The following is a 15,534-nucleotide window of genomic DNA, read 5'->3' on the forward strand; positions in this document are numbered from 1 at the left end:
ATATCTAAATGTTTCTAAATGGCAATCAAAATAAGTAGTTTTGGGTCTGATGCCTTGAGCAATTACCTTTGTCCTAGTTTCAGGTTGATCAATATGTATATATAGACAAGATTTTGTTGTCATTGAAAACAAGGTGATTTAAACCAAGACTCTAGCAATATTTGATTTGCACAGAGTTAGACCACTTTCTTGTCACCCTCACCATCATCAATGCAATGTACCAGTGATGTGACTGGCCCATTGTATACTTATGACCAATAATGCTATTATGCTGCTGAGATTGCTAGAAGATGGCAGCAAATCAGATATGATTCCTGATAGAAGTAGTGTTACCTTGGATATGGATACTCAACAAGAAGCCATGGCTTGATCAAAACTGGTTGTCAGGCCTTTCAACAATCAGACCACCAATAACCCCAGGAAATATTGATATGTTTCCAACTGCATCATAAGTTGATAAGTGAAAAGAAAAACCAATTTTAATATAAAATGTGTTTAACCTAACACTTGCCTACCTTGGCCATTTCTGTGATTACAATCCTTTCTACTATAGGCATAAGGTTTGAAACTTTGGAAGAGGGAATTACTCAATTACATTGATCCCAGTGTACAACTGGCACTTATTTCATTGACCCTGAAAGGATGAAAGGCAAAGTTGATCTCAGTCGAATTTGAACTCAGAACATAAAGATGGACGAAATACTGCTAAGCACTTTTGCCCAGCATGCTAACTATTCTTCCAGCTCACCACCTTATTTCTGTGATTATGATAATGACTTCTTAGCACAAGATTTCACATTCTATGAGTGAAGTGTAGAGTAAATTCACCCAACTTTTAGTACATTATTTGTACCTTTTATTGACTCCAGAGGGAAGAAAGGCAATTTCAAACTAGGAAGGATGCAGGATGTAACTAATTACTGAAGTATATTTTACTCAACACTTGTTCATTTCCATCACTCCTCTGATTTACAACAGCATAAACAATAATGGTTACTAATCTAAGCACAAGGTTTGCAATTATAAGAGGAGAGCGTAGTATTGACCCCAAATACATCACTGGTACTTTATTTTATTGATTCAGAAAGAAGGAAAGACAAAATTGACATCAGCAAAATTTGAACTTAGGATATAAAGGGGTACATGAAACACTGCAAAGCATTTCTTTCAATATCTTAATGATTTTGCCAGTCCACCTCTCTAATGATAATGATGACGATTTCTTTCAGGAAAATGATTACGTATTTTCATTGGATATTCAGTACATTTGTAAAGCTAGAAGTTAAGTCAATTCAGGAAGCCCAATTATATTATCAATATTGTTTTTTAATCAATACAGTAAAATTTTAACCTGGAATGTCAAGGGAGATAACTAAATAATACAAATCAACACTCGACTAATTGTGCCATTCTGATGTCTGCTTATGACTGCTTAGTTTAATAAAGTTTTGAGAGGGAAATAAAAAATTCAGATTTTTTTAGAAAGCTTTGATTGATTTTTAAAATCTAAACAGAGGAGAAAGATGAAAATGATAACAAAGAAAATATGGGTCATTCCTTTTCTAAAATATAGGGTAGGGTGGAATACTTAAATAGAACATAGAACTGAGTAGTTCAGACAAATAAAAGAAAGTTATTTTAATTATATGCTGCCTTTCTGTTCAAATTTGTAGCATTGATGTTGTATTTTATAGTAGCTGGGAGGGAAAATATGTGAATAACTGCAAATATTGTAAAAAAGTCAGAAGGAAATTGTTTGAATAGACATGCAAAAACTTTGCAGGAAAATGTTATTGAAAGGGTAAAAAGAGGTATTGATGCTGAGACAGTAAAGGAAGCTTTGGTTTTGAGGAGAAAATAAATGTAGAAACAGAGAAGGAATGAGAGAACAAAGGGATGTTCAAGAAAGATATTTCCAAGGAAATTCTCAAAAGATATCTTGGCAATGGCTCGTGAAAAGCAACCTCAAACCCAAGATAAAGACATTGAGCCGTGTAGCCCAGGAGTAAGGTATTTTGAACAACTGAAACTTCAAAGAAAGGTGAGAGTAGCTGCTTTTTTCCATGTTAAAACTTTGTGGGAAAAGACAGTTCAAAGAAATAGCATCTCATATCAAAATCCTGCAACTTGAATTGTTCATTGGAAGCTAAGTGGAACCTATTGATTGGATGAAAAGAAGATGGCATTCCTATGAACATAATCCAGAAGTTATTATCAAGAACATTGAGACTTAGAAGATTTTTTACCATCCATATGATTATGTAACATCTAACCGTAGATAAAGAGGAAAAGAAATGCCCTGCTATAATCCTAGGTGTTTCTTATGATAAAGGTTGAAAACTAAATTAGACATAATATATGGACTGAGCTGAAAATAAGAGTTAAAAATAAATCATTATCAATAAAAGTAGAAACCATTACAGTTGTAAGAAAAATTCTGTCTATGTAAATGCTAAAACTGGACTTAAATTTACATACACTGTATAAAGGTTAAAAAGATGCATGTGTTTATATAAGCTTACAGCAAATTAAAACAGGACAGAAGTTTGCTTAAATAAATTTGCATCAGCTTGCTCAAAGTTCAAAATAGGACATAAATTTACATAATCTTATTTAAAGTTAAAGTAGGACGCAAATTTACATATGCCTACTTGACAGTTGAAATAAGAAAATAATATCAACTTAAATAATGGTTAAAATAGGACACAAGTTTACATAAAGGTTATGCTAGGACATATATTTGCACCAGCTTACATAATAGGTTAAACGTTTACATAGGCTTATGAAACATGTGAGGAAAATAAATGAGTTATGAAAATTTTCCCGCAGCATTCTAAATATAGTTTTTTCTTAAAATAGGGTTATCAAAGAAAACTGCAAATTTATAGAAGAACGGAGTTGATAGAATCAGCCTCAATATATGTCAAGCACTTTCATCATCCTTTTTTTAGATTCTTCGCTAAATACAGATATGTTATTCAGCAATGTTATTTTGCATTCTAAATTCTGTTGTGGTTTAGTTTGACTTCCATCCCTTTTAGATAATTAAAATAAATACTATGAATTGTTTCAGTCAATTAGCCCTTACATGTATGGCCTTGTACCAAATGTACTATTGTTTTAATCTGAGCTAGATCAACTTGATAATGCTGGTGATGGTTATTATTTTAAAGATACTTCAGTTATTAATCTACTACTACTACTACTACTACTACTACTACTACTACTACTACTACTACTACTACTACTACTTCTTCTTCTTCTTCACATTATTCTGTAAATATATTAGCAACAGATATCTAAGAAAACTTATCTCACAATGCTTTTTAGTTTCTGCTATAACATAATAGCATGCTTCATAACTATTAATCAGACAGTGTTGCTAACATTTTGTTAAGAACACATTTTGGAGAAAATTCTTCAATTTAGAGAAAGCTGTTGCAAACATGATGCCATTTGCATGACATTATGAAACAGTATTCTTGTAATGATAATGCACATTTTTGCATTCCATATGATCATATTTCCTGTCCATTAGTGTGTAAAGTAGGAATCTATTCTGTTATGCCACATAATGTAGTGACAATATTACAATAAAAATAACATGCATAGGTGCATCAGTGTGTGTTGGTTTGTGTGTGTCTGTGTGTAGTGAGTGCACTGCAATTGTTAATTTGAAGTTGAGTATATTTTGGCTTGTGTTGACATGTTTAAGAAATCTAAAGTGATTATGGTTATGATGTAGGAGAAATTTTGGGTGTGAACATACATTTCACATGCATACACATTCACATAACACACACACATATTCACATATTTTTACACACTTATACACACACTTAGATCACATTCATGATCACATTCACATACATATTGACTTCTGCATATTTACACAGAAACATCTACACACATAAACATTCACAAAAAGGCACATACATTCGCATATATTCACATGCATATTTGCACATTCCCTACTTTTATACACAGAGACATTAAAACACATTTATGCATGCTTTCACCCACACAGTGAATTGCACATGCAAATACTCACACACCTTCTCGCATACATTCATACATGGACTCAAGCATAAACCCCTTCTGCGCACACATGCACGCACATGCAAAAATCCTTTCAAAATCAAAAGAAATTCTTGAAACCAATGTAGTTCCAAAGCTGTTCCATACTGTGACTAAAATACAGGCAGCAAATCAATTTAGTCCAAAATGACAGCAAATATATTTTGATGCTAAAGAAGAAAGTAAATCAAAAGAAATTGCTCTTTTATTTTCTTCTCGCACAAATAAGAAAATAATATTTCTCTAACTTACTTTGCCTTCTCTCAAAATCTTCACTTTCAGTCTCTATGCAACTCTTTCTTTTTCTCTCCAGTCCCTCTCCCTCTTTATATATATATATATCTAGAGAGAGAGAGAGAGAGAGAGAGAGAGATAGAGATAGAGATAGATAGATCGATAGAGAGACCTATCATCTATCTAATTCTCTCTCTCTTTGTTTATCTATCTATCTGTCTATCTATCTATCTATCCCACATTTACACTCATTCATTGTTTCTCATATATTTCTGACATTTTATTTTTAATTCATTTGCTTGTTTTAATGTGCTTCAGTCATAGAATTTACTGAACTGGAAATACTGTTTTGTTTCATTTTGCAAAACCTTCCCTTATATTATTTCTTCCTTATTTCCCTTACTAGAATTTTCACAGTTTCACACTTGACAAAAATAATTTTTCAAACCCAGGAGACACACACACACACACACACCTTATAACAGTGCAAATGACTGCATTTGGCTACATATAAATATCTATAGAGCTGCATATATCTAAATATAACTATATATTTACAACTATGTATAACTATATACTTGTATAAATATAGGAAACTATATATAATTATATATAACTACATGTAGTTATATATCACTATATATAATTTACATTATAACATATAACTACATGCTAGCAAGTGTATCTATACATAAATAAATATACTTACATATTACATATATAACTATGTGTATCTACCTACTATACATAACAACATACAGCTACATATTATAAGATGAGACGTTCATGAAATTTGGAGAAATAGAATTGTTTTCTTTCCATAAATATAGCACAGCATCTTACAGCCGACAATGTTATTATTAACAGTAGTGTTGTTATTGTTATAGTGGGATTTGAATTCAGAATGTAAAGAATTTGTTCTGACTCTTTACTATCTGAGTCTAAATTCTGCCATGGTCAACACTGCTGGGCTCAGTAAATAACTGTCAAGTACTGAGCAGCAGTGGTCAATGGTTTTGACTAATCCATCCCTCATAATTTCGAGCCTTGTGCTAAATCAGAAACATTTATTATTATTATTATTATTATTATTATTATTATTATTATTATTATTATTATTATTATTATTATTATTATTTTTATCATCATTATTATTGAATGAGAGAACAGTGCATGCCATTAAAGTGACACTGGAGTAAAACATACAAAGCCGAGTATACCCATCATGACTACCCATCTGATAAGGGTGCACCAGGCATATGCATCACAACCATATGTGCATGAGATGGTGATCTCATATCAAGATAAACAGTGCATGACCTTGTTAACCCTCACTGAAAATTTTCCACATGAAGTTAACTTTGTATTCCAGTTTTTCATTGATCTCCTAATAAAATTTGATTTGTTATCAAACACCTGTACCAACACTAGACTTTCTAAAATCCAGGAAAAGAGGAGAGGCATGTTCTACCCTTTCTTATAATTGATCTATGCCATGCCCACATTATTATGGTAGTGAGCTGACAGAATCATTAACATTCCGGGCATAGCAGCATTTCATCAATTTTTACATTCTGAGTTCAAATTCACCCTTTCCGGGTTGATGAAATAACTACCAACTGAACACTAGTGTCAATGTAATCACTTGATCCCTCCACAAAATTGATGAACTTGTACCAAAATTTGAATCATCATCATTATTATTATTAAGGTGGCAAGCTGGTGGAATCATTAGCATACTGAGTAAAATTATTGGTGGCATTTCATCCATCCTTACCTTTTCAGGTTGACTTTGCATTCAATATTTTGCGATTGATAAAATAAGTACTAGTTGAGCACTGGAGTTGATGTAATCAACAAACTCCACTCCTGAACTTGCTGAGTTTTTTTACCAAAATTTGAAATCATCATCATCATTATTATTATTAAGGTGGTGAGCTGGTAAAATCATTACTGATCCAGACAAAATGATTAACAGTAGCTCTTCTGGCTTTATGTTCTGAGTTCAAGTACTACCAAGGTTGACTTGGCCTTTTATCCCTTAAGGGTCAATAAAATAAGTAACATTTTAGCACTGAGCTCGATGTAATTGACTAGGTCTCCTCCTCCCAAACTTCAGGCCTTATGCCTATAGTAGAAAGTATTATTATTATTATTATTTTCAAGGCAGTGAGCTGGCAAAATCGTTAGTGCACTGGACAAAATGCTTAGCAGTATTTCACCCGTTGGTATATTCTGAGTTCAAATCCTGCTGCGGTCAACTTTACCTTTCATCTTTTTGGGGTTGATAAAATAAATATCAGTTAAACACTGGGGGTCGATGTAATTGACTCATCCCCTCCCACCGAATTGCTGCCCTTGTGGCAAAATTTGAAACCATTATTATCATTATTATTATTATTATTATTATTATTATTATTATTATTATTATTATTATTATTATTATTATTAGTAGTAGTAGTAGTAGTAGTAGTAGTAGTAGTAGTAATTGTAGTAGTAGTACTAGTAGTAGTAAAAAACAATAAAATGCTAAAGTGGGAGTCCTCTTAATGGTCATTTGTCATGCTAGATATAACAGCTGGTACTCCCTTGAAATATACTCTACCATCTCAAATAAAATTCAAACGAGTTCATGGGGTAGTGTGGTCCTAGATAACCAAAACGTAAAAATAATACAGGCTAGTCATGGCTGGACTATTTTATTTTTATCATAGATCAAAAATATCAAAGCTAGGTTAGGACAAAATATCATCATCAACAAAGATAATATGATGATTTCATATGACATTCTGTATGAAATTTGTTTTCTTTACACTTTTGTCATAAAATTTATTGGACCTAAATTGAAAGAAGGAAAGGTACAATCCACCTAAATAGGATTATATCAGTTACCAAGTGCAATGAGGAAAAATACAATGAAAAATTTCATCACATTTTCTGACACATAAGGAAGGGCTCCTGTGAAATTCCTTATGCACTTATATTATGGGTCATGAGTTTGTACTAATTTGTTTAAGCATGGGATTTTTAGCTATAGTAGTATATTTGCAGAGTAATTAGAACATCAGCTGGATTTATTTGTAGTATTTGTATCAACTCAGTCTTCTTAGTTCAAATGTCATCAATGTGAACTTTGTTCATCCTTTTCTTTTTTTTATAAGAGAGAAGAACAATAAATAAAGTACCCTTCTTGTACTTGAGTTGTTTCTCAACATTTTTTGTTGCTCTTTTCCTTTTTTTGCTCTCTCTCTTTCTTTTAATTACCTCTCATCCCAGAAGAAATAAGCTGTGGTCAAATCTGGAGAAGGATTGGCTTTCTCAGATCTAAAATTGCTCAACACACATTGTATGTTATAGCAGCATCCTTATGACATCATCAGCAGTTGAGAACTCAGCAGAAAGCTGAGAACCCATAAGAAAGCAAAGAAATATTCTTAAACGCCCATCTTCTAGTTTTTTTTGTTTTTTTTTAATGCCTTTTTGCAAAACCTGTTCTTCAGATATTTAGGTTTTTAACATAACCCAGAATCAGCAAAAAAAAAATATATATTTTTATCTTTTTATAGTTTTTAAATTCATCAGAGATTGAGAAGGGTTAAAGGATTTACAACTGGTTTCCATCCATTTCTTAAATCTATGCGTTTACAAATATAAAAATTACATTTTGTAAAAAATATGAATATACTTTGTTTGAAATTGAAGTGTATCAATATATATTTTGTTTTCAGTGAACAATACATTTTCATCTTTAATAAATTGACACAAAAACATTAAAAATTTTCTGAGAGTGAAACAGTACAATACTAATGTTTTCATTATTGAATTCACATTACTTTCAAAAGAAATCATTATTTTGGAAACTAATACAGCTATTATCAAATATTTGTGTTCTTTATCCATGTAATTAATATATAAATACACTTATAAAAACTATTGGATTAAGATTCCATATTATTGATTTTTTTATGGTTCTTTAAAAAACAACAAAACAAAGAACTTTTTCTGTTTTTTTAAAAAAGGAAGCAAATTTTTTTTTGTTTGCAGATTTTGAACTTGTGATGTTCAAATGACAAAAATCTGATAAATTTTTTTAAAAGTAGAAACTCAATGCAAAAACATTAGAGAGGTGGTGGGTTAAAAATTCGTGCATCACTGAATGTGTGAATGTGCCTGCAAGTTAGCACTTATATAAACAAATTCTCTTGGCACTTACTGGTTATTTATAGAAAAGTATCAGTTGAGCACTTGGATTGATGTAATTGGCTATCCACCTCTTCCAGAATTTCAGGTATTGTGCCTATAGCAGAAAGAATTAGTTGGCAGAATTGTTAGCACATCAGACAACATGCTTAGTATCATTTCATCTGTCATTTAAATTCTGAGTTCAAATTCTGCCAAGGTTGACTTTGCCTTTTATCCTTTTGGGTTTGATAAAATAAGTTCCAGTTGAGCACAAATTCTAGGCCTTGTGCCTATAGTAGCAAATATTATTTTTGGTCAAAATGCTTTGTAACATCTCTTTCAGCTTTTTACTTACTGAGCTCAAATCCCACTGAGGTCAATTTTGCCTTTCAACCTTTCAGAATCAATAAAATAAATATTAATCAAATACTAGGATTAATGTAAAGGACAAACCTCCTCCCTTAAAATTGCTGGTGTTATGCCAAAACCAGAAAGGATTATAATCATCATCATTATTGGCTCTTTATGTTCTGAGCTCAAATCCCGCCAAGGCCAACTTGGCCTTTCATCATTTCAGGATCAATAATATAAAGTCTCTTCAAGTATTGGGGTCAGTGTAATCAACCAAACCCCTCTCCTAAAAATTATTGACCTTGTGGCAAATTTTAAATCCTTCTTCTTCTTCTTCTTCTTCTTCTTCTTCTTCTTCTTCTTCTTCTTCTTCTTCTTCTTCTTCTTCTGTTAGCCTTCTCATGTGTGATTTTCTCAAATTATTATTATTATTATTATTATTTAAAGCAGCGAGCTAGCAGAATCATTACCATTCTGGGCAAAATGCTTTGCAACATTTCTTCTGGCTTTATGTTCTGAGCTGAAATGTCACCAAGGCTGAATTTGCCTTTCATCCTTTCAGGATCATTAAAATAAGTATTTGTTGCATACTGGAGTCTCATGTAATTGACTAATCCCACCCACTAAAAAATTTCAGGTCAGAGGACATTGAGTATCTACAATATTTTTTTGTCTTCTCCAAAACTAAGGAAGAGAAAAAGTTATCCACAGACTAAAGAACTGACACACATGAGCCAAGTGATAGTGTTAAACTGTGATACTTTTAGCCTACAGTCAATTCAAAAGAGTTTGCTGCAAGCAGGGCCAGCCGTAGGGCTACTGGTACCCAGGACAAGTTCAATTTTAGGGCCTTAACATGTATAATCTAAACTTCTTTTCATGGTGGTGGTGGTGGAGACAAAGAGTAAATACTACAAATATAAAAATAATAAAGTTGTTTGTTAATATTTACTAAATGTAGAATAAAATTATTTTCCCCTTAGTATTTCTTGGAAACATCCTAAACATATGTCATTGTGCCCACAAGTGTGTGGCTTTTGAAATGACTGCTCAGATTACTTGTATCTTCAAGTGGCCTTGGCTGCAGTGATGGTATATGAACTATCAGCCTTTTGTTGCTAGACAGCACCACTATTCTGTTAGCCTTCTCATGTGTGATTTTCTCAAATATTGTACTTAGACAGTATGTAAAAAAACATTTGTTTTTATTTTATTTATCTTTGAATTGAACTGAATTAAAGCCACTCAGACCAGACTTTTCATGGGCTATTGATCAAAGATATCCAAACAAGAACTTCCAGCTTTTTTTCTTCAGTGGCGCAGGAGTGGCTGTGTGGTAAGTAGCTTGCTTACCAACCACATGGTTCTGGGTTCATTTCCAATGCGTGGCACCTTGGGCAAGTGTCTTGTACTATAGTTTCGGGCCGACCAAAGCCTTATGAGTGGATTTGGTAGACGGAAAACTGAAAGAAGCCCGTCGTATATATATATATATATATATATATATATATATATATATATGTATGTGTATATGTTTGTGTGTCTGTGTTTGTCCCCCCAACATCGCTTGACAACCGATACTGGTGTGTTTACATGCATGTAACTTAGTGGTTCGGCAAAAGAGACTGATAGAATACGTACTAGGTTTCCAAAGAATAAGTCCTGGGGTCGATTTGCTCGACTAAAGGCAGTACTCCAGCATGGTCACAGTCAAATGACTGAAACAAGTAAAAGAGTAAAAGAGAGAGTGGTATGATGGGCTACATTATCCAATGTGGACTTGCTATTTTGCTGTCATACTATATCTAGGACATATATCCCAGTGTTTTCTTTCTATTTTTCAGTCATAGTTAATCTTGGACTGCTTATCTTATTTGTACTTCCCATTTTTAAGACAGGTGTGATTTAAAGAAAATTTGGCTGCTATTTCAAGGAGGCCTACCGACTATGTAGAAATTTCTTTGGGGTGGTTATAATGAATGAGGTTTCTTTCTGAAAGCACAGAACAATATACAAAAGACTGAATCATGATTTGAACAGAGGACTAATAATAAATTGTGAGATTTTCATAAAGCTTTATGTAAGCATTATGGCACCAGAGTAACAGTGTTGATATGTGAAGAAAGAGTTGGGTAAGGAAACAAAACTAAAGTTCATAAAGAAAAAATATAACAGTGACAACAACTATAATAACAGATGATAAATGTGATTAGATCAATAGATTCATGAAAAAATGTCAAATACACAAAAATAGAACCTTGCATAGATTGAACCCACAATCTTTGGTGTCTGACCTTTTTTTCATGAAATTGTATCAATTAGAATCAAATATTCTTCAATATCAGCAGAAGAAAGCAGCAAACAGTAATATATAATCTTTAAGACTATTTATTATTATTGAAAATACCAAATATTCAAATTATAGGGGAGAAAAGACATGGGTGGGGGAAAATTGGCCAAATGTTGTTATAGTTGTTGTTGATGGGTGGAGCAAGTCTAGCAATGGTGAGAGGCTGGCTGTTGTTCGTATCAGTTACAAGTGTGCATATGTATATGTGTGGTGTCTATTTCTTTGTATGGATGTGTGTGTGTAACCTTTTGTCTCATTCTCTATCACCAACCTCATTTCTTTTGTTTCTGTGCAATTTTGCAAATTTATTTATTTATTTATTGTTTATAAATGGCCATCTGAAATATGTCCACAAAGTTCCATAACCAACTATTTAAATACATTTTAATATCTGAACATGTTTCAGTCATTTATTTCTTAGTAATATCTCCACCACAACCAATGTTAATAATGATGATGATTATGATGATAATAGTGATAATAGTTATAATAATGTGACTATTGTTATTACTACAATATTTAAAAAAAATTTTTTATATTTATTTTTTCATTTTTCATCTAATTTTTTAATTTTTTTTCCCTTTCAAGTCTTCAATCAACAAATTTAATAATACCGATAAAATACATATTTAAATGGGACGTAATGGATTTGGAAACATTTATGCATGATTATTTTTATTATTATTATTATTATTAATATTGTTGCATTTCATTTTATTTATATTTATATTTTTTGTAAATCAATGAGAGGAAAGAGAGGCTGGTACAGATAAGACTAAATAGTATGGGGTAGGGGTGGATGAGGTATTAAAAAAGCAAAACAAATATAAAATACATAAAACATTATAGAGATAACAAACTAAAATACACTTGATTAAAGTCACCTTTGATTTTTCATATCAAACAAGCACAATCAAAAACAACTAAATAAATCTATGCATGTATTTATTCCAAATTTCCATTTTACATTTTTCTAATTGATATAGATATGTTGTTTTTTCTCTTGTTCTTATTTTGTGTTCATTTTTTTCTTGTGTACTTTTTATTTTTGTTTATATCGTTTTTAGAGAAGTGGTTTTACCCTTCTTTTATTTTATTTTCTCTCTCCCTCTCTTTCTATCTATTTCTATCACATCTTTCTATTCTCTTCTTTCTTACTCAGTCACTTCTTCCATTTTCACTTTTCTCACTTCACCTCTCTCTCTTCCCTCTCTCACTTTTTCTTATTTTTTCTTCTCAACCTTTCTCTCTTTCTTTCTCTATCCTCCTAATTTCATTCTATTCACCTGCCTCCCACTCTATTTTTCTGCTCTCATACTTTCTCCTCACATTTGCCAACTCCTCTGCCTCCTTCTCTCTCATTTTCTCTGTTTTGGAATTTCATTTCTGTATCTCCTCACATACGTTTTTATTTCTCATAGTCTCCTCCCCTTTTTTCTTTTCACTCTGTCTAGCTATCTTTTCCCTCTTACTCTCTTCCAGCCTATCTTTCCATTTTAAAAAATTCTCCTTTCTAACTTGATTTGTTTGTACATATGAATGTCAGTGTATGTTAGTGTCTGATACTGCTGTCACTTTGGTTGTTGACATCAATTAGAAGCTACAATTAACCACAAGGCTTGACTTCTAATCTGAAATGCTACAATAGGAGAGAAGCAAACCATGAAGAAGAATTTCTACTGCACTCAGATACTAATCATGTATATCGCAATTGATAAACTGTCAATAAATTATTGTTAAATTTAACAGATACTCACTCTTAAAGTATCAAGAATATAATTTAATTCAGTAATACAGTGATGATGTTTTATTTTATATATATTTTAATTTATTTTGTTATATATTTTTGTCAGAGTAGTAATTTTTTATAAAGTAAAAAGAAAAGACATTTTTTAAAGAAAGCATTGCTAAAAGTTTTCAGTATGATGCAATTGATACAGACAACATAATTTTTCTTGTCTCTTTCTTTATCCAGTTACTTTGTTCTTCTCAATTATCTTGCTTTCATTTGTTCAGGGACAATCTTATTTTTTGTTATAATTCTTTTTTAGTCTTCAATCTAAAACCTTTCTTAAATCCATGCAGTTGTAGATTATACCCAATCCATTATCCATTGTCAGAACTAGCAGATGCTACTAGAAACAGCAGCTGAACCTCCCTCATATCATATTTACTCTAAGTAGGAAGAACACATTGGATACTATAATCCACACAATTTTTGAAAATGAGATATGATGATTGTGATTGCAGTGTATGCCTTAAGAAGTTTGCTCGCTCTGAGTACACTGCTCATTTGAAGCAGTCAGTCATGAGAATAAACAACAAAAACAGCCATTGTCTTTTCATTCTTAGGAAGTAATATGTTAAAACTAGCACCACCAATAAGTAGTTTTATCTGTTCCCATTCTTTAATTGTTTTACTTGCCTTCTCTAAAGTGTTCTCAATATTTTGGGTGGATTAATTAAGGTTGTGAGCTGGCTGAAATATTACTGTACCAGGCAAAATACTTAGTGGCATTTCATTCGTCTATACTTACCGAGGTCAGACTCTACAGAAGTCGACTTTGCCTTTTGTCTTTTTGGGATAGATAAAACAAGTACCAGTTGAACACTGGGGTCGATCTAATTGACCTACTACTCCCCCAAAATTACTGGCCTTGTGCCAAAATTTGAAACTAATACTCTGGGTGAATTGGCAGAATCATTACTGCATCTTGCTACACACCTTGTAGTATTTAGTTGTAATTTTTCACCTCTCGAAAATTCCATAGAGGTCAACTTTGATTTTTATCCTTCTGGGGTTGATAAAATAAAATACCAGTCAGTTAGAGGGGTCCGTATAATCAACTATACCTCTCTCCAAAATTTACCTGAACAAGAATGGAAAAGATGAATCAGATTTGACAGTAATGGCTAGAATGAGCTGAGCACGAAAAATTTCTGGAAACTGAGTAGTTTGATAACAGGGAAAGAGAAAACTGAAAAGAAAGATGCATGATGTGTGTGTGAGAAGTGCTTTGATTTCTGAGAGTGAGGCATGGCTAATGAACATGAAGCAGTAGAGAATGTTAGAAAGAGTAAAAGTAAGAATGGTCTGGTGAATGAACAGAGTATGACTGAGGGAGAAAGAAAGACAATGAATTTTAGAGGTTGATGGGAAGAGAGCCAATGATGGATGTTGTAATGAGAATTGGGATGAAATGGTTGGATCATGTGCTGAGGGGAAAAGAAAGTGACTGAATGAGAGAAGTGGTAGAAATGAATGTGGAAGGGAGTAGAAGAAGAAAACCAAGACATGGCTGAGAAGGAGGAAATAAGGGCAACAGAGTTCATGAGGCAAGAATGTAGAGGGTAAGGCAAAATGGAAAAACTGCAAAACTAACCTCTGCTTTAGCAAAAAAAGAAAAAAAATGGCTTTAAAACACTCGTGATGTTGCCTATGTAAGAAATCAATAAATTTTTTACTGTCTATAAAATTCCTTTCATGTATAGGCATAAAACTTCAGCTCATTTAACCTGCTGTGAGCTTTAGAAATTTAGGTTTTTGGTAATTAGTTTAAAGCTTTTATTTTTATTGTTGTTTTTGTCACAATTAATATTAAGGATAGATAAGTTTCTATTGCATTCAGGTGTATATCTCTATTTTGTTCACTTGTTACATTTTTAACTCAATGAACCTCATCTACATAAATGTGTATGCATGTGTGTGTATGAATTGTATTAATGTTTCCTCTGATTTCTTTTCATTTATGTTCTCAGTGATTGGATTATGAATGCATGTCTTTTTTCCCCATTCCTTTCTTTCAGAATACTGTTGCTATTGAAGTAGTACACAGTTGCTGTACTTACAGCTCTTTATAAGTGTGACGATGATCACTGAGAAATCAGTGGAACATTGTTCATTCTTAAACATGAATTCAAAATTTAACATTTCCATTTAAGCTAATGCTGCAGAAATAATGCAAATAGCAGACAAAAAGAATGAGCTAATTTGCTGTATGTATATTTCATGCTCTAATTTCTGAGTTCAGTCTTTGCCAAAGCCAATTTTGTTTTCATGCTTTGACAGAAATGATTATTACAAATATGTTTAATCAAATATATCACAATTTTCTTTGCTAATTAAAGCTGCTGTGTAAGTCATGAGAGAAGAAATATATACTTAAAATCTCCCTTGTATCATTAGATTGATCAGTTACTATATTACAGCAAACATAAAATGAATGCATATTTTGTATATATCTTGTGCATTATGACACAACTTGAAATCTTACTAAGTCTTTATATAATTTATTGGAATAAGTGTGTTCTTTTGGTTTAAGACAGATTTTTCTGGGGTG

General features: G+C 32.1%; 1 protein-coding gene across 5 annotated transcripts in view; it reads left to right on the forward strand.

The window, feature by feature from the left end:
- The window catches only part of LOC106869101 (endoplasmic reticulum aminopeptidase 1), a 1,176,109-nt gene that overhangs the window by 591,542 nt on the left and 569,033 nt on the right, over positions 1 to 15,534 (forward strand). The gene's annotated exons all lie outside the window — the stretch shown is intronic.

This window comes from Octopus bimaculoides, chromosome 9, assembly GCF_046866305.1.
Source record: "Octopus bimaculoides isolate indiv1 chromosome 9, ASM4686630v1, whole genome shotgun sequence".
In the NCBI taxonomy this organism is placed as follows: Eukaryota; Metazoa; Mollusca; class Cephalopoda; order Octopoda; family Octopodidae; genus Octopus; species Octopus bimaculoides.